This window comes from Lissotriton helveticus, chromosome 2_1, assembly GCF_964261635.1.
Source record: "Lissotriton helveticus chromosome 2_1, aLisHel1.1, whole genome shotgun sequence".
In the NCBI taxonomy this organism is placed as follows: domain Eukaryota; kingdom Metazoa; phylum Chordata; class Amphibia; order Caudata; family Salamandridae; genus Lissotriton; species Lissotriton helveticus.
Genome location: NC_136059.1, coordinates 454,711,278 through 454,736,378, shown reverse-complemented (window position 1 = coordinate 454,736,378; position 25,101 = coordinate 454,711,278). Strand labels below are relative to the sequence as shown.

The 25,101-nt window shown below is 47.3% G+C and overlaps 1 long non-coding RNA gene across 1 annotated transcript in view; it reads right to left on the bottom strand.

Moving 5' to 3' along the window:
* Positions 1-22,609, bottom strand: part of LOC144819377 (uncharacterized) — a 138,338-nt gene extending 115,729 nt beyond the window's left edge. Inside the window, exons 1-2 of the long non-coding RNA XR_013607326.1 lie at positions 22,450-22,609; positions 15,342-15,414 (exon numbers count right to left, since the gene is read on the bottom strand). This is a non-coding gene — a long non-coding RNA (uncharacterized LOC144819377). The remainder of the gene's footprint in view (positions 1-15,341; positions 15,415-22,449) is intronic.
* Positions 22,610-25,101: the final 2,492 nt, after the last annotated feature.

The window sequence follows — 25,101 nt, the reverse complement described above, 5'->3', positions numbered from 1 at the left end:
CCTGAGGGGGATACCCATTAGGAGCCTAGCAGCGGCATTTTTGGTTTGTTGAAGCTTGTTGATTGTGGCTTCGGGGGCTCCCAAGAAAATTGCGTTACAGAAATCTAGTCTGGAAAGAACTAGACCTTGTATCAATAACCTCCTAGAGTGATGGGGAAGGAGGGGAAGGGCTTTACGGGCAGAGCGGAGTAGACCGAAGCAGGTGCCTGCTGTCTTTTTCGCTTGTATCTTGAGCGAGAGGTCCTGTTCCAGCCAGATCCCCAAGCTTTTGATTCCTTTTTTTGGGGTAGGTGGGTCCCCTAGGCAAACCGGCCAGATGGAGGAAGGCATTGAGGCCGACTTATGGCCTAACAACATGATTTCTGTTTTCGATCCATTTAGCTTGAGTGAGGAGTCACACATCCAGGCATGGATCTTTGTCAAACACCGATGTAAGTTGTCAGGGCATTGGTCGAGTTGGGAAAGTGATACGACCAGTTGGGTGTCATCAGCGTAGCTTACTATTTTGATCCCAAAAGGGGCAACCACGTCCTCCAGGGGGGCCATGTACACATTAAACAATGTGGGGCTTAAGGATGAGCCCTGCGGCACCCCACACTGGAGGGGTATTAAGGCAGATCGTGAGTTGCCTTCCCAAACTTGGTGCGGTTGGAGAGATAGGATGTTAGCCAGGTCAAAGCAGACCCTTGTATTCCTGCTTTGGCCAGGCGCTGGATCAGGATACGGTGATTCACCGTATCAAAGGCCGCACTAAGGTCCAGGAGGATCACTGCCACTGATCCTCCTGAATCCAGAATGCACCTAGCCTCCTCGATGACGGAGAGGAGGGCCGTATCAGTGCCCTGGCCTGGGCGGAATCCGGTTTGGGAGTTACGCAGCCGATCATTGGACTCCAGAAAGTCCAGGGAGTAAGGAAATAGGTCTAAAGTTAGCAAGCTCTAAAGGGTCGAGATGAGGTTTCTTTAAAAGGGTCTTGACGATGGCCCCTTTCCAACTGGGCGGCACAATGCCCTGGGAGAGAGAAAGGTTGATAAGCTCAGGTGTTGGGGTAGCGATGGAGGTGGCTATCTGTTTCAGGAATCGGAGCGGGACTGGGTCGCTGGGGGAGCCGATTTTGATGTTGGATAGAATTTTGAGGACATCCTCCTCGGAGACTGAGTTAAAGGCATTCAGCTGAGGGTCCGTGTCCAGGAGCAAATTCTCAGTACACGCAGGACTCTCCGATTGGGGTAGGGTGGATATAATATTTTTAATTTTCTGATCAACGTAGGTGGCTGATTCGTTGCACTTGGACCCTGAAGGATCTTGGGGTAACGGGGGGTCAGGGATCTTCAAAGGTTCTTTAACGATCTTGTAAGTTTCTCTCGTAGAGTTAGAGGCGTTTTTGATTCTGTGATCATAAAATGTTATTTTGGAGTTTCTGAGAGCGACTTTGTACGCTCTAATCGAGCTGCGATAGATGTCTTTGTTAGCCGTATCCCAGTTTCTTCTCCAGATGCGCTCAAGCCTCTTACATCCCTTCCTTAGGATTCTGAGCTCAGGAGTGAACCAGGGGGCAGAACCAGCTCTGACCTGCTTTTTCTGCAGGTTTTTTTTTGGTAGGACTAAGTCCAATGGGTTGGAGAGCCAGTTTTTGAAGTTGGTATCGGCTATCACGGGGTCCAGAGTGAGGGGCGGGGGGGAACGTTCAAGAATGCTAATCCACTTCTCCACCGGGAGTTTCGACCACGTTCTATCGTGAGTGGCGGTACTGAGCACTTGTGAAGTTTTAAGCTCGACTTGCCAGGTGAATGTCAGAAGGAAATGGTCTGTCCAGGGGAGGGGAGACGGGGAGCTGGCCTGAAGTGACCTGATATTGGAGAGTATCGGGTCAAGGAGGTGTCCTTTATTGTGTGTGGCTCCTATGTTCATAAGATGGATCTCATAGGATGAGAGATCAAGGAGAAGGTCAGTGGCTACTTTATCTGAGGGTTCATTAAAATGGAGATTCAAATCATCTAAGATGGTGAAATTGGGCGCGGAAGAGGCTAAAACAGTAACTGTTTCCAGGAGAGAACTGGTAAAGTGACCATGGTTCCCTGGAGGACGATATACTAAAAGACCTGTGAAGGGCGTGGTGGGAGAGAGTTGAAAATGGAAGTGGCAATATTCGGAATCCGAAATGCCACCGTCCTTCATCCTGCCTGTTAAATGGTTTTTGTACAGTATGGCCAGTCCGCCTCCTTTACTAGAGGGTCTGATCTGCGAGTGGATAAGATATCCTGGGGGGAGAGAACGAACAATGTCGGCATCGGAGTTGGGGGATAGCCATGTTTCGGTAAGAAACAGGATGTCCAAGTTATGATCCTGTAGCAAGAAGTTGAGCTCAAGAGAATGTTTCGGGAGAGACCTACAGTTCAGCAAGGCCATACGTAGGTCAGTAGTGACTGTGGGGTTAAACCGCGATCCAAGTGAGTCTGTGCTACAGAGATCGCAGCGTGTGTACGTGTGTTCAGGTTTAAGCACATAATGACAATTTCTATTCCTACGGGTTCTCAGGGAAAGGAGCTCACTTCGGGAATAAGCGATAGGGCTATCGGTGGAAACGGGCATGGATTCTCGCCCTAAGCCCGGCAGTGCCCGGACGAGCCCAGACGGGCTTGCCTCTGGCGCGCCGGCTGCGCGGACGGTAAGTGTGATTTATTTAATAGTGCACTGGCCCCAAATCGGCCTATGCAGTAGCGAGCTGTCCTGCCCCTCACCCAAGATGGCGGCCGCTGTCTGCGCCTGGGGAGAAGAGGAGTGTATACCTAACGAGCCCGTAAATCGGCTCAAGGAAGAGGGCAGGGGTCCCAGGAGGGGAGCAAGTCCAGAGGTAAGTGCAATTAAAAGAGAAGTTATGAGTGCACAAAGGAACTTGCGGGGAAGGTTAGAAATAGGTAAAAAAAACGGCGATAATCAAGTTTTTTTAAAAGCAACAGTAAGTGAATTATCTGGCTTCCGGCTTCCGCCTCAGGAGTGCTAATGCTATCAAAATTACCTGCTTGGTCCTTCGCGCTCAATTTATAGTGCACTGGCCCCAAATCGGCCTATGCACTAGCGCGCTGTCCTGCCCCTCACCCAAGATGGCGGCCGCTGTCTGCGCCTGGGGAGAAGAGGAGTGTAAACCTAACGAGCCCGTAAATCGGCTCAAGGAAGAGGGCAGGGGTCCCAGGCAGGGAGCAAGTCCAGAGGTAAGTGCAATTAAAAGAGAAGTTATGAGTGCACAGGCTTTATATAAAAATAAGTAGAGTCAAGGGGCACTCCTCCGACCTAGCCTGGTGGGTAATCCCTCCATTCACCACCTGGCAGCCCAGACTGTCCCCTGGAATTCCCCAGCCCTGTCACACACAAAAACCAGACAGCAGATACACATCCTGGCAGAGGTGGGCTGAAATGACCAGGCAAGCAAATGCTAACTTTCTAAAAGTAGCATTTGCAAACACAGGATATTAAAATAAACTTTACTAAAAGAAGTATTTTATTATTCTGAGTTCAGGCATACTAAACTTGACTTTCTACCGTGTTCCCTGAGCCTGCTGGGATTATAGAGTGGAATAATTCCAGCAGCCCATTCTGGCCTATGAGAACAGGTAGCCTTACAATAGTGAAAAACGAAAATGGCTGTAATTCACTATTAAGACATGCCACACACATCAGGGCTTGTCCTACCTTATGCTTACAATGCACCCTGCCCTGGGGCCTACCATAGGGGTGACTCACATGAAGTAAAGGGAAGGTTTAGAGGCTGGCAAGTGTGTGCACTTGCCCAGCCAGCATGACAGTACCAGACTGCACGCAGGATCTGCAATGGCAGACCTCAGACACATTTTTAAAAGGCTGCTTCTATGGGTGGCGCAACCAGCGCTGCAGGCCCACTAGCAGTATTTGTATTTACAAGCCCTGGCACTCCTGGTGCACTTTACTGGGGACTGACAGTAAATCAAATGAGCGAATCATGGAAATCAATTACAGGTACACTTTACATTGGGAGCACTTGCACTGCGGCACGGATTGGCCGTGGCGCAGTGCCCTGAGCAGCGAACCCCAGCAAAACATCTGAGGCAGATCAGCAAAACGTGGAAGGGAGACTCATGCCAAGGTGCCAGGTCTAACAGCCAGAATAGTGAAAACATTATCAACGTGCCCTTAGCCAGAAAGTTCCACTGAAGGAGTCCCTCAGAGATGTAAGGAACTAGCAGAATTCTTTAATAATAAAATTCTCAACATATACAACATGTTCCAACCCCCTCAGCAGAAGGATACACCATACCCCAAACCAGCTAGTGGGCCAGAGAAACTATGGCTTTTTGAAGAAATCCAGATCATGGATTTAATTACCCTGGACAACATTTTTGGGGAAATCAAATCAGGATCCCCTTGCGACTCACCGCCCGCACACATGCTAAGGAAAGTCAAGGAAACAATCCTCCCAGTACTCCTGGAAATGCTCAACCTTTCCCTGACCACCTCGACAGTACCGGTAAGGTGGAAACAGGCGATGGTGAAGGCACTTATAAAAAAAAAAAAACCTGAATCCAGATAACTGGGGGAACTATCGACCGGTTTCATTCCTCCCATTAGTCAGTAAAATACTAGAGAAACAAGTGAACAGGTTACTGTCCAACTATCTGGAATCACATGACATTCTGCACAACTCACAGACAGGCTTCTGACCTAACCATGGGACGGAAACAGCACTCCTAACAGTAATGGAGGAATCTAGGAAAGTGCTCGATCTTGGAGGGACAGTGGCAGTTATCCTGCTGGATCTAACGGCCACTTTTGATACGGTAAACCATAGGATTCTTTTAGACAGACTCAAAGAGATAGGAGTTGTAGGAAAGGCCTTGGCATGGCTTAAATCCTTCCTGTCAGACAGAACGTTCCAAGTGTTCGAAGGCAGGCACACCTCAAGAGAGATTCCACTCACTTGCGGGGTCCCGCAGGGATCATCCTTAAGCCCCACCCTTTTTAATGTATACCTAAGACCACTGGCCGAGATAGTACAGCCTTATGGTGTTAGAATAGTCACGTACGCAGACGACACCCAACTGGTGGTAGCCCTCAATCACCCTAAAAAAAACTCTATTGACCTAGAGTCATGCCTGAAGTAGGTAGCCACTTGGATGGCCCAATCATTACTCAAGCTCAATGGGGAAAAAACGGAGCTAATGATCCTCGGTAATAAAGCTGAGACACATTGAAACATAAGTTGGCCAAGCCGCCTTAGTCCCCCCCCCCAGTCCAAAGATAAGATCAAAAGCTTAGGAATCTGGCTTGACAAATCTCTCAAACTTGACCAACAAGCGGTACTAGTAGCAGCCACTTGCTTCGGAATCCTAAGGCAACTAAGAAAGATTCTGCCACTACTCCCGGTTACTGCGCGCAGAACCATGGTACAATCTCGGATTCTTCCCCGGCTGGATTACTGTAACTCACTCTACCTAGGAACTCCCAAAACCACGATTAGGAAGCTTCAAGTAGTGCAGAACTCTGCAGCTGGACTACTACACAATATTCCAGGAAAACAATCAGTGAAACCAACATTAATAGCACTGCACTGGCTGCCCATAGCAGAACGCGTTAAGTTCAAATCACTATGTATTGCGCACAAGACGCTCTGGAACACAGGCTCAAAAATAAATCATGCCCTCTTAACTTTTCACCTGCCCATGCGTAATCTAAGATCTGCCAACCTCTTTCAATCTAGTGTACCCAAAACAAGGAGAGCAAGAGCAGGCGGACGCATGTTCTCGTATAATGCCTCCATCTTATGGAACTCTCTCCCGTCCAAGCTCAGATCCATTCCAGACCATCTAACTTTCAGGAAACAACTAAAACATGGTTATTCCAGAACATGCAGTAAAGACTCCTTCCCTAAGTCCCTTGCTTTGACAGCGCTGGGATGCCTATTGGTAGCCATGCGCTCAACAAGAATTGATTAATAATAATAATAATAACTTTCGCAAGAAGAGGAATATTGGATATTGGTCTGAAGCTGTCTGGAATAGCAGGATTCAGAGTGGTTTTTTTTTTGGATGGGGATGACTTGCTCAGTTTTCAGGGAGTCAGGTATGGACCCTTGAAGAAGGGAGGCGTTGATAATTGTAGTCTAAAAGGGAATGATGAATGGGGAGGTCGCTGCCAAGCAGTTGGAGGGGAGTGGGTCGTTGAAGTGGCTATTCGGTTTTAAGGAGGATAGAATTTTTGAGATCGAGTGGTCGTCATATAACTTGAAATTGCACCAGTGAGTTTGATTTTTGGGTGATGCCTGGGGGGAATGAGAAGAGAGATGGGTCCCGGCAGGAGGAGGTGGGAAAGTTTGAGGCAGAATTAAGTTTGTTTCCTAGAGAGTTAATTTTGGCTTTAAAGAAGGAGGAGAATTCCTCACAGGTTATAAGGCATTTTGTAGATTCTTTGGAAGTTTTAGCTAGTTTGTTCGATTGGTATTTGATCATTTCAAAGAGCTTGCGGGGGTCTCTTCTTACCGTTTTTCTGGTTCTGATCTGAAGAACTCTTTCTTACATTTGAGGATGTTCCTGTTGTATGTGTTTCTGGTCTGACAGAGATGTTTTAGTTGAGAGGCTGAGGGCTGCTGTCTCCAGTTACTTTCTGTTAGCCGGAGAGCTCTCCTTTTGTTATTGAGGGGTCCTTTGAACCCCTCCAATATCAACCACTGAGATGTGGTGGAAGCCAAACAATCAGGTTCCCTGATTTCCCGAGATGTTCTGCAGACTGTGCATTGTTCACAGAGTGCAGGTCTCTCCTCATTAAAGAGGACCCCAAATTGTGAGACCTATCTTCCTCTGAAGCAGGCCCTATTTCACAAGGGGGACTCTTCGGAGACCCTTTTGTCAATGAACTGGGTAGGTTTGCAACTACCTTCACTTACCTAGAAAAAGCCCGGGCTTTGAAGAAGCGTATATTTGCTCCTAAGATTTTTGCCGGGACGGTTGTGGTAGAGGACTCATGGCCGGCCACTTCGTCACCACAGCTTCCTTCAGGGGCCAAGGCTCTCACCGCGGACAGTGATGGTACCAGTCCAGGCTCGGAGGGTTCTACCCATTCAGAGAGCCATGCCACCAAGGTACCAGAGAAGGACCTTGCGGAAATTACTATGGCACTCCTTCAGGTAAGTGTACTCCCTTCTTCCCAACTAAAAGTGGGAGGGCAGCTGGCATGATTAGTCCACAATTGAGAAAGTATTATGCTAGACACCAGGTTGTTGAAGGACGCATACCTCAGCATACCCGCCGTTCCGTCACATTGCAGATTCCTTCAATTGTATAGAACGACAAAACGCACAAGTTCACTTGGCCTTTCCTCCAAGCCCTGGCTCTTCACCAAGGTGCTGCAGCCGGCCATGGAGACTCTACAGACCCAAGGAATCTGCCTAACAGATTATTTGGAGACTATCCTCATCATGGATCAATATCCCAAGAAAATTCAAGAACATCTTCAAACACCGATACACCATTTGCAAGGCCTTGGTTTCTTCATCAACGAGAAAAAGTAGCTGCTCTGCACAGTGAACAACATTTCTGGGTTTCGTAATCGATTCCCACAACACCACTCTGAGTATTCCGTCAATAAAGATAGCGAAGATCTAGCTAGATAGGTGCATGATTGCTGAGAAAGAAGTGTTTATTGCAAGGGCGTGCCCAAAGAAGTGGGATAGGAAGTGGTCCAAATGGAACATGTATAGGTGGGACATCTGTGTATTGCCTGTGGTGGAATTGGAGGTGCGAAGGAACAGAGACGGGAAGCAAAATGTGTAATCTGTAGGTCTAACTAAACTTGATTCCTAATATGACGCTAAATGTAACTTGCATTAGGAATTGTATGAATAACAATGAATTTGTCTGTCATTTTCAAATAAAAATATTTCCCCCCCCCAAAAAAAAAGATAGCGAAGATCAGACAAGAACTCTGCAAGACTCTTTCAAAGAAATGGACCTCGTTGAGGAATGTAACTCGAATCCTGGGACTTCTCTCCTCATCTATTCAAGGAACCTTGCTGGGCCCTCTCCATTAAAAGGCCCTGCAACGCATGATACCCATCACTTATGCAGAGGTTTGATGTACCCAGAGATGGTGTGTAGGAAAGTGGATTTCTGTTGCAGTAACTCCCCCACTTTTTGCCAGACTACTGATGCACTTTGACTTGATGTGCCTTGGGCCCCTGCCAATCAGGTTCCCAAGGCAAGTGTTCTTTCTCAAAACAGTACCTTTGTACCCCCAATTGGCACCTCTCTGGTCACATGTAAGTCCCTTGTAATAGGTACCATGGGTACAAGGGCACTGTGACCAGGGAAGGCCTCTAATGGCTGCAGCACATATTGTGCCCCCCCCTTCCAGAGAAAAATGAAGAGTCGACATGCCACACATACCTGAGTGCCAGTATGTGTGCCATGCACGTAACCCATTGCCTATGGTAGAGGTATAGCTGGGTGCCCTATAACCTATACCACTGGTGAGGGTACAGTTGCATGAGCACTGTATCCCTGTAGTGTCTAAGTTCATTCTTAGGGCGAGAAAGCAAAAGACACACAATTGATGGACAGAATGCTGAACTTTTCAAAACATTCACCCCCAGTCAAGATATCTGGGTTAAATCCATCATTCTTTTGCTCACCATAGCACCCAAGTTTGGACCTGGCCATATGCAAATCAGTCTTGACCCGCTGCCTCATGGGAACAGTCCAGCCCGAACTGCCATACCAGGTCCTCCCTGGACTGGAAACAAGTATTTTGGGGTTTCACTCCTCGTCAGCCAGGATAGCTTAGACATTGTAAAGCCATAACGAGTATATGGTCTTGGGAGTTTGACATTACGAACTCCACAACACCATAATGGCTTTACTGAATTCTGGGAAGTTTGGTAGCAAACCTCTCAGTATAATAAACCCACACTGATGCCAGTGTGGGATTTATTATACCATGCACTCATTGGGCATCTTAGAGATGCCCCCTGAAAAACGACCAGCCGCTGGTGTGTTCCCTGACTGGTAAACCAGCCTGCCATCACAAGACCAGTTTCTGGACCCCTGAGGGGTGGGAGCCTTCGCTCCCTGGGCCCAGAAACAAAGCCTTTCCTGGGAGGAGGTGGTCACACCTCTCCCAGGTCTGGAAGACCCATCTGTGGCAGAGGAGCTTCAAAGGCATTGCCACCTTTGAAGCACGACCCCCAGCCTTTCCTGCTATCAGGGGCATGCCTCCTTCCTGTCTCCCCTTCTTTTCGGCTGGAAAATTAGAACAGCCAAGATGGTGTGACCACCTCTGCGGGGGAGGTGGGGGGAGGCAAGATGAAGCCCACCCTTCAGTGCCCGCCATCTTGCAGTTGGCAGGCACTCTCCAATCAGTGTAAGGGAGTGTGCCCACTCCCCCACGTGGGGTGAGCACATCAAGGGTGTAGACACCCTAAGGTCAGTAGTCGATAGGCTACTGACCTCGAGACGCTTAAAATGCCCCCTAAATACAGTATTTAGGGGGCAGCCCTGAACTCAAAAGGCAGATTAACGCAACCTACGACGAAGAAGGACGGAAGACGATGCCCAACAGAAGATATTGCAGAGAAGAACTGACTTGGACCCAGCCCTCCCGGCCTGTCTCGGGTTCCAGAGATTGTGTGTCAAAAGTTGCCTTGTCCTACAGCCAGCGACCTCTAAAACACCTGGGAGGACTGACTGCCTTCAACAAAGACGGGATCTCCTGTGAACAGCAGCTCTGTTCAAAAGAATCTCCAAAGCAAGACTAGGAACCCGCTGAAGACAAAGAAACCCGACGCCTGGAAGCACCACTGCACCCGTCGCCTACAGCCCAAGTCTGAGTCGCCCACTGGGCCCAGCGAGGTCCCCCAGGGTCCGAGGCACCATGGATTGACCACTCCTGGACTCCCCAACGTTGCCTGCAGCCCCTGTACAGAGACTCCTCCCAACCGCGAATGGCCAGGAAAGGTGAAATCTGACCTCAAAATACACCCCTGCATCCAGCCGTCCAGGAGTACAGGACCTGAGGTGCACCTACGTCCCCAAGCCATCCAACTTACCTGCTCAGCTGTTGGTTCCTCCCAGAAGACTTCCTGGACTGAGCCTGCAGACAAAATCCCAAACCGGCAATTCTCATTGAAAACAACAAGGAAACTGATACCAAATCAGCACTCTGCACCCGTCCGCTCCTATGCTGCTGTGGGTGCACCTTGTGTGCTAACTCGGAGCCCTTTTTGCCCTGAGCTCAACCTTAGGAGCTTTGCTCACACATCCAAATGGCATGCCGTGAGCAGCCACCAATCGGAGGCCCCCATCCCCAATTGGACAACACTGGGCTCAGCACTGTGCACCTGGCCGCCCTAGTATCGCTGAGGGTGCTCTTTGCATGCATCCTTGACCCTGGGAGAACCCTTGTTCTAACCCCAGAAATTAAACTCCCAAGACCGTTTACTTACCTGCAAAACGATAACCCTATTTTCCTCCATAGAATTGCATTGACTGTTTTCTTATTTATTTATTTATAAAGTTTTATATAGCGCGGACAAGATCTCGAAGGATATCAGAGCACTTTACAAAGGAAGGAAGGACAAAACTTCTACGGGTGTTTTGTATGGGAACCTAAGAAACTGTGTTTTGAGAAAAACTGTTTTACTTACATGTTATCTAGGAAATGTCCCAGTGCAACAGTACAGCCCGAACTGCCAAGCCAAGTCCTCCCTGGACTGAAAACAAGCATCCTAGGACCGATTTCAGGCCTCATCAGCCAGGATAGCTTGATTCCAGTGGCATGGAGAGCACGGGACTCAGTGTGATATCTAGGCATATCACACTGAGAACAAAAAGTAATCTGAAAATTAACCTAAAAAGTAAGCACAAAGTAATTGCAAAGTAACTGAAAAGTAATTTCAACTGTTTCTGAACATTTGATATACCTGTATAATACATTAATCTGTATTATCAGAAAAGTACTATTTTTACTTACCTCCACCAAGTCTGGCTTGGTTCTAAACATAAAATACAACAAAGAAATATTTTTATATAAAACAAAGGGTCAGAGTTCAGTTTTTGAGTGTGTGAAATCATTTCTTGCCCGAGTGTGTACAATAAATGCTTAACACTATCCTCTGATAAAGCCTTACTGCTCGCCCACACTACCACAAGTAGAGAGTAAGGTATTATCTACTTTTACCTCTGTAAGCCTTTGGGGATCCACTGGACTCTGTGCACACTATACCTTGCTTTGGTATAGTATATATGGAGCCAGCTTCCTACAAGGTTCCATTGACAGAAGAAGCAAAGGAGGAAATGAGATGGTGACTCACGCAAATGAAGGCGTGGAATGGGAGAGCAATATTTGGCTCCAATATTGATATCATCATAGAATCAGATGCCAAGAGAAGTGGTTGGTTCGACCATTGTGGCGTCCTATCCACAGGAGCAAAGTAGTCTGCACAGGAGCAACAGTTGCAAATCAACTGTCTGGAACATCTAGCGGATTAATTTGCAGTATGGTGCTGGACCAAGGAAACGGCACGGTGCTGTGTAATGCTGAAGATGAACAACATCTCAGCAGTACGTTACATCAACCACCTAGGAGGGACTTGATCAAAAAAACCTTTCAGACTTAGCCAAGAGCTTCTGTCTGGACAACATTATCTTGGTAATAGTGGAACATCTTCCTGACAAAGTCAACGAGGTGGCGGTTTGGAATTTCAGATACCTGCAAGACACAACTCTTTGGAAGCTTACAATTGTCTGGGTGTAAGCTTCACCCAACAATCTTCAAGGAGATAGAGAAGAGATTGTGCCCCCTCATTGTGGATCCCTTTGCATCACGCCTGGACCACCAAATGACGAGATCCTTCAGCTGGAGACAAGAACCTCAAGCGGTAGCAACAGATGCTTTTCTGCAGGACTGGAGCCAGATGAGAGGTTACACATTTCCTCCCTTCTCAATGATCATAAGACTGTCAGCACAGGTAAGGAGACAGAAGCAGTGTTGATGTATGATAACACCAAATTGTAAATAGCAAGTCTAGTATCCAGTTTTGATGGACCTTTCTTGGGATTCTCCAATCCTTCCCCCGAGTGCCAGATCTCAAACAGGATCCACAAGAGAATCCCCATCACCTCATGTTGAACGGACAACTGTTTCTCATGGCGTGGAGGATTTAAGGGAAAGATGGAAAGTCACAGGTCTTTCGCAGAATGCTCAATGCCTCATATCAAGAGCCAGGGCAGAGGAAACCAGTAAAAGGTATAAATATGTGTGGAGAAGATGGCTGAGTTGGTGTCTCCAGAGAAACATGGATCTCATGGAGCACGACATTATCCAGATTTTGAAATGTTTGTCGTCCTTGGTCTCAGACGGTCTAGATTACAAATTGGGGCATCCTCCAAGAGGGGTCTCCAGTAGGGGAACATTCCTGGGTAAGGAAGTTAATGAGGCGTATACACCTGTCCCTTCTGTCTGAACCTAGGTACTCGATCGACCCTTTGGGATGAGAATCACATCCTTAACCTATTTTTGTCATGGAAGAGCAGTAAATACCTCTCTAGGAAGAAACTGTCAGGTTAGTTGACCATGTTGCGGAGCGACGTGGCTATCCGCTGAAGATGGTGCACGAACTTCCCTGACTCTCCCACTGTGTGTCCCGGAATCTGTCACCATGTGGCAACATCCGTAACCTAATCAATGTGTTTGCCACCCATTACACGATGAGACCCGGACACTGTCGCCTTCAGGCCTTTTTCCCACCCATAATCACCAGCGGAGGGGCTGGGAGGGATGCAGCTCACTGGAGCCTGACTCCCGATGACGCAGGCACCATTTTCCAGCAGGCTTGGCAGTGATGATCCAATTTCCCTTCAGAGTACTGGGGACCATGGTGCAGCACTGGGCGTTTGGCCTTTACCGACGAGCCTGTCCAGGTTCTGGGATCGAACGGGGCCAGGTTGTGTGGCAGAAATCATGGGGAGACTGTGGCTGATAGTGGCTTACAGCTGAAGCTCCCCAGGGCGTGTGCTCGGAGTCACATTGTCTGCAGCGAAGGGGACAGCTGAGTGGACGGAATTGGGTGGTTCGGCCTGTTGTGATTGTAGCAGGAAACATGCGGAGCAGTGCCAAATGGGCCCCTTGGGTCCAATTGCGAGCCATTGTGCCTAAATCAATGCGGCTCGGCGGTTAGAGCCAATGACCACCAACAGCGAGTACACTGAGAATAGCATGGAAACATTACACATTTCAGCAGAGGGGAGCTGTTAGAAATCGGGTTTCTGGTTAGCAGAGGTATGCACCCTGTCCAAGCAGGAACCACAATCCTAGGCAGGGTTAATTTGAGTGTTACAAAGCGGCGGAATCCTTCAGCGTACTGGATGAGAGAGAAGAGGAAGACGACCCACTCCCTCCTTAGGTTTCTCCTCTTCTCTATTTCCAGCCCCTCACTCCTCATATTACCTTCCGAAAGCAAGAGCAGAGGAAGTATGTAAGGTAATGGATGAGGGAGGAAGGGCTATACTAGTCCTGCTTGATCTTACAGCAGCCGTCAACCGATACCGTCAACCATGCGGTACTAATACAGAGGCTACAGAGGACATTGGTATCAATGGCACAGCTCTTGCCCTCCTTTCCTCTTTCCTTACGTCCAGGAAACAAATTATCTCTTGGGACGGATATCAATCGGAGAAATGTATGCTCCCTGGTGGAGTACCTCAGTGTTCCTCTCTTTCCCCTACCCTTTTCAATATTTATGTTGCCCCTCTGGCTAAACTAATCAAAGACCATGGCTTTTCGCTGGTGTCATATGCTGATGACACTCAGCTTATAGTGTCTGTCATACATCTGGTGGAAGTTATGGCAGCGCAGTTCTCTGAGGGTACATCTGCCCTGATGACATGGATGAACACTAACTTTTTGAAGTTAAATACCAACAAAACAGAGGTTTTGGAGTTCGGCCAGAAAACTTCTATTTGGAATCAGCTATGGTGGCCAACTACTGCTGGTGACTGTCCCGTGCCTGTGAACAAAGTCAGGAACCTTGGCTTTATGTTCGATAAGGATCTTACCTGGGCTTGCTCAGATCAATCAATTGGCTTCTGCCTGCTTTTTTATGCTAAGAGTTCTGAGAAAGATCCTCCCATTTATTCCCTTTTCCCTGAGGAAAACAGTCATAACTGCCATGATTCTATCTAGAATCGATTACGGGAATGCTCTCTATCTAGGAGCTGGCGCCGCCCAATTCTCGAAACTTCAATCAATTCAGAACGCGACAGCCAGAGTGCTGCTCAATCTTCCTAAACACCACCCTACATCAAACAGTATGAAACAACTTCTTCATTGACTTCCGGCCCGACCACGTGTCGATTTTAAGACGCTCTGTGTGGTACATAAAGCCGTGTTTGGTGGCAGAGCCAACAACATACAATCTATGTTTTCCCGTTACTTGCCTACGTGCCCTTTAAGGTCAGCTACTCAGGGTCTGGTTAAAATCCCCAAAATAAAAAGAGTAAGATGTGGAGGAAAACGCTTTTCCTTCCTGGCATCTAAGCTTTGGAATTCAATTCCCGTACGTCTCAGAATGATACCTAACCGACCGGCTTTCAGGAAGGAAATTAAGACCTGGCTCTTTTCTCAGCATTAATCTAGTTCAGCGTCATGTTCAGTCTCACATCCAAAAGCGCCAAGACGCCTCGGCACTAGTGCGCTCTACAAATACCCTCATTCATTCATTCATTAAAGAGACTGAATCTGACCTTAAAGAAGAGGGCTCCTTTAAGGAAAGAGACTTCCTAGATTCCTCCCTTACTGACGTCACAGAGACCCGAGCACGAATGGCTGTCGTGTGTTCAAGCGGGGCCCTTTGAAAACCGGAATCATCAAGGTAAAGGTCGTCATCGTTACGAAGGAAGAAGAGAACTCGAGACGAGAGAACCGTAGAGAGATGGACATCAAGAGAAGGCGTCCCGCAGAGCAGTCCGGGTCGGAAGACTCGTCTCCGGCTGTAAAGGAGAAAGAGACCTCCATTTCGGGTCCAGTCCATGAAGATAGAGGAGCAGCGAGAAACCAGCGACAACAGCTGTCTCGCAATGTTCCTTGTGGAGCGTGGCTCTCCCAGGTAAGTGGGAGTCTTAGGGGTTTGCTGGAGAGGTAAATGACCAACGCAGACAAAGTCTGAAACCAGGGCGAGGGGATATCTGTTTTGTTTTGTTTACTGATTCTAGCGTGTTAGTGCGCAGCGTCATTGGTAGAGGATTCATTAACTGGATGATAAACCCCCCCCACTCCTGTTTCCCCTGAAAATAGTTAGAGAAAGAAAAAGATAAAACTCTTACCTGGGTATACATCTTCTTTCCGAGGGACGGCCACTGCTGGGGACCCGACGAGAAAGAGAAACCTCCAAAGAACCTAAGAGAAAAGAAGATTTTTTTACTTTCATAAGCTAATTCCCATCTTGAGCAATAACGAAATATAGAGGAAACCAAGTAACACTTGCACTCTGCCTCATTGTCGTCCTGCAAGACGTCACAGTGAGATATACACTAAAAGATCACCTGCACTCACTCTCCAGTAGCTTGGCACAGAACAGTCAAGCTTATCTAAAGGGGCAATGTGTAAAGTAATTATGCACAGGCAAACAGTAACATAGTGAAAATACCACAAAAAAACTCCACATTAGTTTAGATAAACAGATTATTATGGTCTAAACAAAACAAGACCCAAATGACAAAAATACAGTAAGTACAAGTCAAGGTATACATTTCTAAAGAATAAGCAAAAAATACCGCTTAGAAGCAAACAGCATTTTAGGGTTACTGCAGGTCGTGATGGACTGGCACAAAGTCCAGAGTTCAGGCCGCCCTACGACAGAGTGCAGGCCGGTTACAGGACCCACGCACAGCTCGCTGAGCAAAGTATCTTAATCCTTGCCGCAGTACGAAATGCAGTAGTGGCGAGGCATTGGTTCCGTGGATGAAACACCGAGTCCGGAACTCGAGGGCAATGTACCTGGTTAATCCACGCTGGAAACAACGTGTTGATCTCCATGCACTGGCGGGATGTGTGGATCCCTGAAGTGGTGATTCCAGAGAAGCTGCAGCAGTGCTGACTGCAGTATGCTGGGTCCAGACCTCACAGCGGTGGTGATGCCTCAATCCTGATGTTGCGGCAAGTGATACGTAGGTGTCCGATTGCAGATGCATCACTTTAAACTCCCATCCAAGGCCCTGGATTCGATTGGCATTACTTAGCAGAGCAAGACTTAAAGCAAGTAAAGTCCAGGTGCTGGGATGGATCAATCAATCAATCAGCATTTGTATAGTGCAGCACTGTCATCCTTAGGGGTATCTGGGCATTGAGGGTGGGTGCTGTGTCTCAGTCAAAAAGCTAGGTCTTGAGTTTCTTTTTGAAGTCTGTCAGGGATGGTACTGTTCGTTTCAGGTCTTGGCAGCGATGTAGAAGGAGCGGCCCCAGCTGTGGCTGCGATGGATGCCGGGGTGGGTGCGAGAGAGGCAGAGCACAGTTGTCTTACAGGCAGGTGAAAGTTCTGTCGATGGTTGATGTAGGATGGTCCTGGGTCATGTAGGGCTTTGTACGCCTGCGTGAGGATCTAGAACAATCATCTATTCAGGATGGGAGCTAGTGGAGATTTCTGAGGTGAGGGGTGATGCAGGTCTGTTTGGGGAGGTCCAGAATGAGTCTGGCTGCAGTGTTCTGTATGGTCTGGAGCATTTTGAGCAGCTGAGTGGAACTTCAAGCACAGAGAGTGTTGTCATAGTCAAGGGCGGCTGGTTATAAAGGCTGCGTGAGGGTCTTTCTGGTGTTGATTGAGATCCATCTGAAGATTCTGCGGAGCATGTGAAGGGTATGGAAGCAAGAGGAAGCAACTGCGTTGACTTGTCGTTTCATAGTCAGTTGGCTGTCGAGGATGATACTGAGGATGGTCCAAGTTCTGCTGGCCACCAGCTGTGATCCCATGTGGAGGTGTTCTTCTTGAAGATCAGTACTTCTGTTGTGTCAGAGTTGAGTTTGAGGCAGCTGTCTCTCATCCATTTGGCTACGTCTGTCATGGCGTTGCATAAGTTGGTGCTGTCGTTGGTGGGTCCTTGGTGAGCAAGAGGATTAGTTGGGTTTCCTCAGCGTATGAAATTTTGTTGAGTCTGTGGGATCTGACATCTGTGAGGGGGTCATGTAGTTGATGAACAAGGTGGAGCTGAGGGATGATCTTTGGGGTACCAAGCAATTTATGTCTTTGGGTGCAGAGGTTAAGGGAGGCAGTTGGATGCTCTGTGTGCGCCCTGAAAGGAAAAGAGAGACCCATTTGAAAACATTTTGCTCTATGCCGACATAGTGGAGTCTGTCAATGAGGGTGTAGTGGGAGATGGGGTCGAAAACAGCAGAGTGGTCAAGGAGGATCAGGGTCACAGTTTCTATGCGGTCGAGGAGAGTTCTGATGTCATCTGTGGTAGCAATAAGCGTGGTCTGGGTGCTGTGGTTGGCACAGAATCCTGATTGTGAGGCGTCGAGTAGGTGGTTTAGTTCCAGGTATGGATGGCTTTCTCAAGTACTTTGGCTGGGTAGGGGAGCAGGGGGATCCATCAGTAATTTGTGAGGCCCCTGGAGTCGGCAGATTTCTTAGGAGGAGTCTGACCACTGCGTGTTTCCATCCTTCTGGAAAGGTGCTGTGAAGTTGGAAGTGTTGAGGATGATGGCGAGTTCCATGCTGATCGGGTGGGTTTTGAGGCTGAAGAGATGTTGGGAGCAGAGGCCAGTGGATTCCATGGTGTGGATAGACGACATGATGGTGTGGGGGTCGGAGTAGTGAGTGAAGACCAAAGGATGAAGTTGAAAAGTGAAGTATTTGATATCTCTGAGATTTCAGCAACAGGAGGCAAGTCAACATGTCCCTGGAGCAACGCAAGTCTTTACAATGTAGAGAGCAGGTCCATCCTTCTCACTTTCATGCAAGAAGCAGCAGGGAGCAAGCCAAAGCAACAAAGCAGGTAGCAAAGTGGCAGTCCCACCTACAGCACAGCAATCAGCAGGCCAACATAGCAAAGCAGTTAGCAAAGTGTCAGTTCCTCCTACAGCAGCTCACCTTCCTGGCAGAATGTCCTTAGTTACGGCAGTGTTCTCAGTACATGGTGTCAGAGATCCAATATTTATACCCATTTTAGCCTTTGAAGTAGTGATACTTCAAAGAAAGGTCTTTGTAGTACACAAGACACTGCCCTGGCTCAAGACGCACTACAGGGGGGCATGCAACCCTTTTTTGTGGGTACAGGACACAGCCCTTTCAGGCAGATGTGTTAGCTCCACCCCCTCATCCTTCTCAGGCAGACCCATCAACATGCAGTTGATCACGCAGGCACACCTACCATTCCTTTGTTTGTGACTGTCTAGAGAGGATGCAGGAAGCCAGCTGTCACCTACCCCGGATGTGTATTCCAGAGACAAGCAGAAGGAACCTAATGATTTAAGTAAGAAATTGGCAACTTTCTAAAAGTGGCATTTTCAGAACTGCAATCAAAAAACCAACTTTACTAAAAATGTGTTTTTAAATTGTGAGTCCGGAGACGTCAAATCTGGGGCATATTTACAAGGGAATATCGCCACCAGATGTAACTTTTAGCAACGTTCTGGTGCAATATGCCCTTCCCCATATTTACAAAGCGACGTTAAGCCACTTTTTGTGGCATAACATTACCTGGTAAATAAGGACCCTTTAAAAGCATCACTCTGAAAGGGGCGTGCAATGGGTGTTGCTGTGGGCGTTACACCGCAACACCCATTGCTTTAGACACTGCCCCAGATTTACAAGGAGGTGTAAATATGAGGCAGTGCCAAAAAAACGAACGCCATGCAAGAGCAGGCGTTAGCATGGCAAAACAAGGACAAATACATCTGTTTCTCCTTGTGTTTTAGGTCTTGCACCTGGCGAAGCGCTGTCGCCAGGGAGACCTATTGTCGCTGACTTGGCTCTCAAGGGAGACAGGAGATGGGCATGCGCAGGATGCAGGCCGGACTGGAAATGTGAACGCACCGCGCACATCTCCTGTCCCCCTTGGGATTCAAGCCAGCATGCAGTTTCACTTTCATTGTTAAAGATGTCGAGCTGGTGCTTGCTATCTGCTATATTTACGGCCTGTACTTTCTTTTGCAACAAGTCCTGCAAGCCTCACGCAATTGTGCCGCCCTCTGCACTAACTAAGCGCCTAGGGAGCCCCCCAGGCCCTTCTCACCTTACCGGGCTGCTCTCCAGGGACTCCCTCTGTGGCGGCCGCACTTCTTCTGCGGGGCTTCCCTGGACTCCTGGGAGCCCCGCACTGCCGTTGGCGGCCTAGGCCACCTTCCTTGATTCAGCCGGGCCCCCTCCTGGGACCCGGGGCTCTCCTCCATCCGGCCACCACCGCGGGCTCTCCCTCGAGAATGGGAGCCCTGCGTCACAGCTCATGCCGGCCTCTTCCGGCTTGGTTCAAGGACCCGCCCACGTCCCAGGCTGGCCTGCCTGACTTCCAACTGGGCTCAAGAGGAGCTCAGATTACTGCCGACATGGAATAGCAAACGTACGGAAGTGGCCCACGCGGCCCTCGAGAGGCTCAGGAGTAAAACCTTCAGCTGACCCTCACAGCACGGTAATCCTTCTTGTTCTATTTGTTAACTCTTGCTTTTCTTCTCGTAGCTGTTTGTTTGCCACGGTACTGCTTCGAATTACATGGTAGGTAGGGCAGTTGTGTGTGTGTTTGTGTGTGGGGGGGGGGTTGTTATGGTTGCCCAGATACCCAGGGAAGGAGCACAAGTCCTGTGCCCACCTACGCTGTTCCTCGCGTTGCTTACCTGCCTCAGATGTTCACAAGGGGTAACAATGGAAGCTTTCCACTCTGCCTATCCGTGCCAGCTTTTCTCACTACCCACCACTGGTGACTTCTCGCGCGTCTCATTCACGCTAACGCCTCCCGTACTTCACTAATGCTAACTTGAATTCAAGGCCCATTCATTTGTTGGCCTCTCCGCAGTCAGCGTTTGTAAACAGGTGTAATTTGTTATTGTTTTTAGGTCTCGCCTGGCGTAACAATTACACACGCCCCACCATTCCCAAAGCCCCTGTCCCGGCTGCGGATGTTGTCCTGACTCTAAAAGCAGATGAGCAATTAAGACCTTAAAAACGGTAACGCTAATTACAACCCCCCGGCTTAGTCATCTATCAAAAGAGGTAAACATTTGTTGCAATCGCTATTTCCTGAGTTCCTTTCAACAAGAATATCCTGCTTTTCTTGAACATGCCGGACCGGTCTCAGGTCTGCATCTAGCAGCAATGGGAAATGCGTCCTGTCCTCCGCGATAGTCCGTGTGTTTGGTGTATAGGAACAGTAAAATAGAGCACGAGCAACAATGCGGGTCCGTCTGCGACAGAAAATGGGTCCAGTCATTGGCTTCTTTTGATTTCACGGTGCTCCTCTGTAAATAAGAACTATGGGTAAATGGCACGTGCGCGGTACAGTTGCTGCCTCTGACTCTCTTCATTGGCAGTTTTTAAGCAGATAAGGCCAGTGCGCATGCAAGAGGAATATGCATGGATGTTACTCACGTCATAACATTCTGCGTCACAGCAGTCAGTGCTTGCATGGCTGACCCTTCCCATAAACTTAAAAGTAGCTGACAGTGCAATAAAACAAGCATTGGCATAGCCAATGGGTCTCACATAGTTTGAGCTATTGGCATTGCAAATGACAATGCCATTTAGTCATGTGTTGTTTTTAAACAGATAAATAAAATCCATTGTCATTTACAATGCCAACAGCTTAAACTCTGCAAATGCAAGACCTACTGCATTGCAAATGCTTGTACTTTTTCTATGTTCGCTGCATTCTGCAGGTGTCCCTTTTTGCACATAAGCAATCATTAAATAAGGACGATTTGCTACTTCTATATGTGCTGTATAGAATCAACAAATCGCCATTAGTGGTTATGTGCAGGAAGGTACACCTACCTGCACATAAACAATCATTCTCTACAAGGCAGGCATCCTTTCACTATGGTGCAAGGGTGCCTGCGTTGGCGCTAGGCAGCTAAATTCAGTGCCATTGTTAGGGAAAACACAGGGGTGTGCCGCCGCATTCCTTTGTTTTGAGAATGTCAAAGGGCCAGATGTATGAACACATTTTCCCATAGACACAGAATGGGTAAAACTGCTTGATACATCTGGCCCAAAGTGTGGCATTGCCACATTTGCCGGAACTCTGACATTTTCTTGAAAATATGCCCCTCGGTTTGCCTGTCTTTTCCCAAATGGAAGCTACACTTATAAAATGTTACAATGCATCTCCAATGTTATACAATACGAGAGATAGGCTTTTCAGCAGTGAAACACACATTTAAGAGTATTTCACTACCAGGAGATGTAAAACTTAAAAGTACATGTTCTCCCTTTACAGTACAATGTGCTCTGCCCTTGGTCTGTCCAGGTCCTTCTCTAGGGGTGAATCATGTGTAATAAAATAGGTTTGGGCCTATTAAGTAGGTTAATTTGCCAGGTCGATTTGGCAGTTTAAAACAGCACATACAGGCTCATCAGTGGCAGGCCTGAGACATGGTTAAAGGACTACTTATGCAGGAGGCACAATCAGTGCTGAAGGCTCACCAGTAACATATGATTTAATGTGCCCTGAACACATGTAGTGCACTATACTAGGTACTTATTGGTAAATAAAATATGGCAATCAGGATAAACCAATTGTTATCACATTTAAGATACAGAACATGTGCACTTTAGCACTGGTTAGCAGTGAAAAAGTGCAGAGTTCAACAACCAGCAAAAACAAAGTTCAGAAAAATAGTCAAAAACAGGTCCTCAGAAGGAAAAAAAAGTTAGGGGAAACCACGCTAAGGATGCCAGGTCTAGCATACTGCCTCAAGCACACACCAATAAAAATAATTATAATTTGTAGATTTAAATAGCGCCGCTTACCAGGCGATGACCATAGGCACAGGGTTACGAGACTTGCCCAGAAATATAAATTCTTATCAGTGATTTATGGTTATTTATAGTAACAATGTAGGTTCTTTCTCATGCTTTATGGCTATGGTCGATCTAATACACTGTGTGGCCTGTTATCTCCAAACGACGACGCCGAGTATTAATAGGTAAGGTCGGTCGTGTTGGTTGCAGGTCAGTGGGATCGGGCAGGCACGTCTGGGTCAAGTGGTGGCAAGACCCGGGAATAGTAAGCGACATGCAGGTATGCCCCCATTAGTCATATCGCCATTCTTAGTGGAGTCCCCTCTTCCCAAAGAGTGGCTGGTTCTGGAAGGGCGGATCCCGGTCCCTGCTTGCTGCGCTGTCATATTAGTCATTTCCGTCAACGCCAGTGGGGTTGTCTCCAAATCCCGCACTATGGCATTCCCTGAGTGTGTGTTAATGATAACCCACATCTCTCCACTTACCGTAACCTTCGAGAACATTACGAGCCCAATTCCTCACATTCCTCTTGGGCGGAGATCGTAACGCTCAGCGTCAGGTACGGGCCGCAGACGACAGCCATCGCGCCGTTTCTGTGTTTCCGTCAGGCCGTCTTTTGGCAGAAGGTGAGAGAGTGGCCCCGTAGCGTCCGTGGTAGATAGGAGCGTGTCAGCCGATGTACAGGCCTCAGTGTGAGCCACGTGTCAGGCCTCTGCAACAAGTACACCCAGGAGCACGTGGCCACGCTTTCCGGTGACGTATTGCTTTGTGTTCGCAGAGAGCTGCGCACCCTGGACGCTGGGGAGGTGCAGCTAGGCATGCCATGCATGCCGGGATCCTGTCAGGCTTCGCTAGCACTAGAACACTTCAGATAAACAAGCATTTTCAATGCAATAGGTCTCACATTTGTGACAGAGCTATTGACGTTGGAAATGTGTTTTATACATCCGTGTTTTGGAGTGGAGTGACTGTATGTGGGGTGTAGTGGAATTGTGTGGTATGTTGTGCAGTGGAATGATTTGGATAGAAATGATGTGGTATGTAGTGTATAGGAATTATGTGGCGTGGGATTGTGTGTTATGGAGAAAAAATATGGGGTATTGTTTTTTGTGAAGTGTAATTTAGTGGAGTTTAATAATGTGGTGTGCCGTTTAATTTTGTGGTGTGATGTATAATTTTGTTATGTGTATTGTATATATGTGGTGTGTTTGGATCATGGTTGACAAGTGTTCGTTGGCACATTTAAAGTTCTGTGCATATGGAAGGTGTAAACAATTGGATGAAATCCATACTATGTACAACCATTGCCAATGCCAATAGGTTTTGTATTTGCAAAACTATGTAAGTAGAAAAAAGTGCAGTATTGAAATGTAGAAATGCAACCTCAAAAGACATCCTGTTAGATTGTACCAATTCTGTTAATATTTATAACGTAATGTAATAGCACACTGCAAATATTAAAAATAATTTTGAAAATGCACAATGGCGACTTTCTAGGAAATTATGCTAAATTTGTAGTGTTTGTGAAAATAAATTTTTGAAACAACGTGCGTACATGCTTGTTACCAACAAAACCCTTTCCAATCGAAACAAATAAATGATCTTAAAAGGCACGCTGCCTTTCAGATTCCAGCTAAGCACTTTCGAAATTGTGAATCCATAGATAAGACAGCGGGCTGCCTTATATCGCACACAAATACCTAGATAACAAGAGGGGGCCCAGATAGAACCTCTTTTCTGTAAATGAGAGGTAAATGCCAAAGGTGCTTGCTAGTCTGACTCCTGCACTGCCCACATTTCCACATAAGCACAAACTTGATTTCCTTGAGCACGTTAAATTACGCTGTTATCAGATGAAACACTATTGGATGAAGGGGTGGATTTTTGTGCCTTTAACTGGTGCAGCAAAACATCTTACCCTCTACAAGAACCCCACATTCCAAGTCTGATGAAGGAATCACTCTTTCAAAGGTCTGTGTTCACTGTGTGAAATTGGCTTTTCACTGGATAACCATGTGAAGAGTGCAGATATCTTATGAACAGGGCCACTGGAATTATGCGACTGTGCTGTTGCAGTGATTTCCACATAACTGTAGATTTGCCGCATTTGCAACTTAATTATCTGTCGCATAATCTGCAGATTTAAAAACAAACCTAAATAATTCTAAATCAAGCGGCTCAAAAATTAATAAAGATGAAGCAACACAAGTTGTTGCGCAGTGGAAGGCCCTTTACAAAGCTGGACTGGTCACCTTTCTGTTGTTTATTACTGTAGTTGGGTGTTAAACTGGTACTAATGAGGAGCAACCAATGCCCAGATAGTGGTACCAAGTTTACAAATGTTGAAAAAGGAAGTAATACCATTAAAAAAGTGCTGCATTAGGCCGCATAATTTGCCTTTTCTTGCCATTTAATTTTACTCAACCCTCGGCCAACTCCTGCCGCATAAGTCCAGTGTCCCCGCTTATGACAAACGTTAGCACTGTGAGTGTTGGCAGAGTTAGAGCTATAAAGCTTCGGGTTAAGATTATCTGATGGCTCCATCTTATCATCGATAGCGTTTTCCAGGCCTGGGCTTTCAATGAAGCACCTAATGCATTCTGAGATTTGTTGTATTCTTCATTCAGCTGAACCAATAGTGCTAACACAAATAAAATCAAAGATTTGTAAAAAGGAATGGAGCCACGTGTTCGTAGTGAAATGGCGTCACCTGGTCCCAGTACCGTATCAAGCCCTAAAATAATTGTAATAGTTAAATAGCTCTCTCCTGAAATGCCCTTTAATCTTAGTTTTCAGCGCAAAAACATTGGCTTTCAGACAACGTTTTTGGAATATATTGCCTCATTTGCACCCGTTAATTGCCATATTTTGTGGGCCTTCAAATAGCGTCTTACCCCAAGGGCTCTTATTTGCACACTATGCATGTACCATATGTCCCACCTCCTAGAAGCATCATGGTGTCCAAATGTTTCAAAGGTTGACAGGTATGCTGTAGATCAAGAAACAAGAACGAACACAGGTATGACATGGGTCAGTACTCTAGTTTTTATTGATCTGTTAAATGACTGGGAGACAAGGTAATTTAACAGATCAATAAAACCAGTCTGGAAGCTTAGAAGTGCTGACTACGTGTGGGT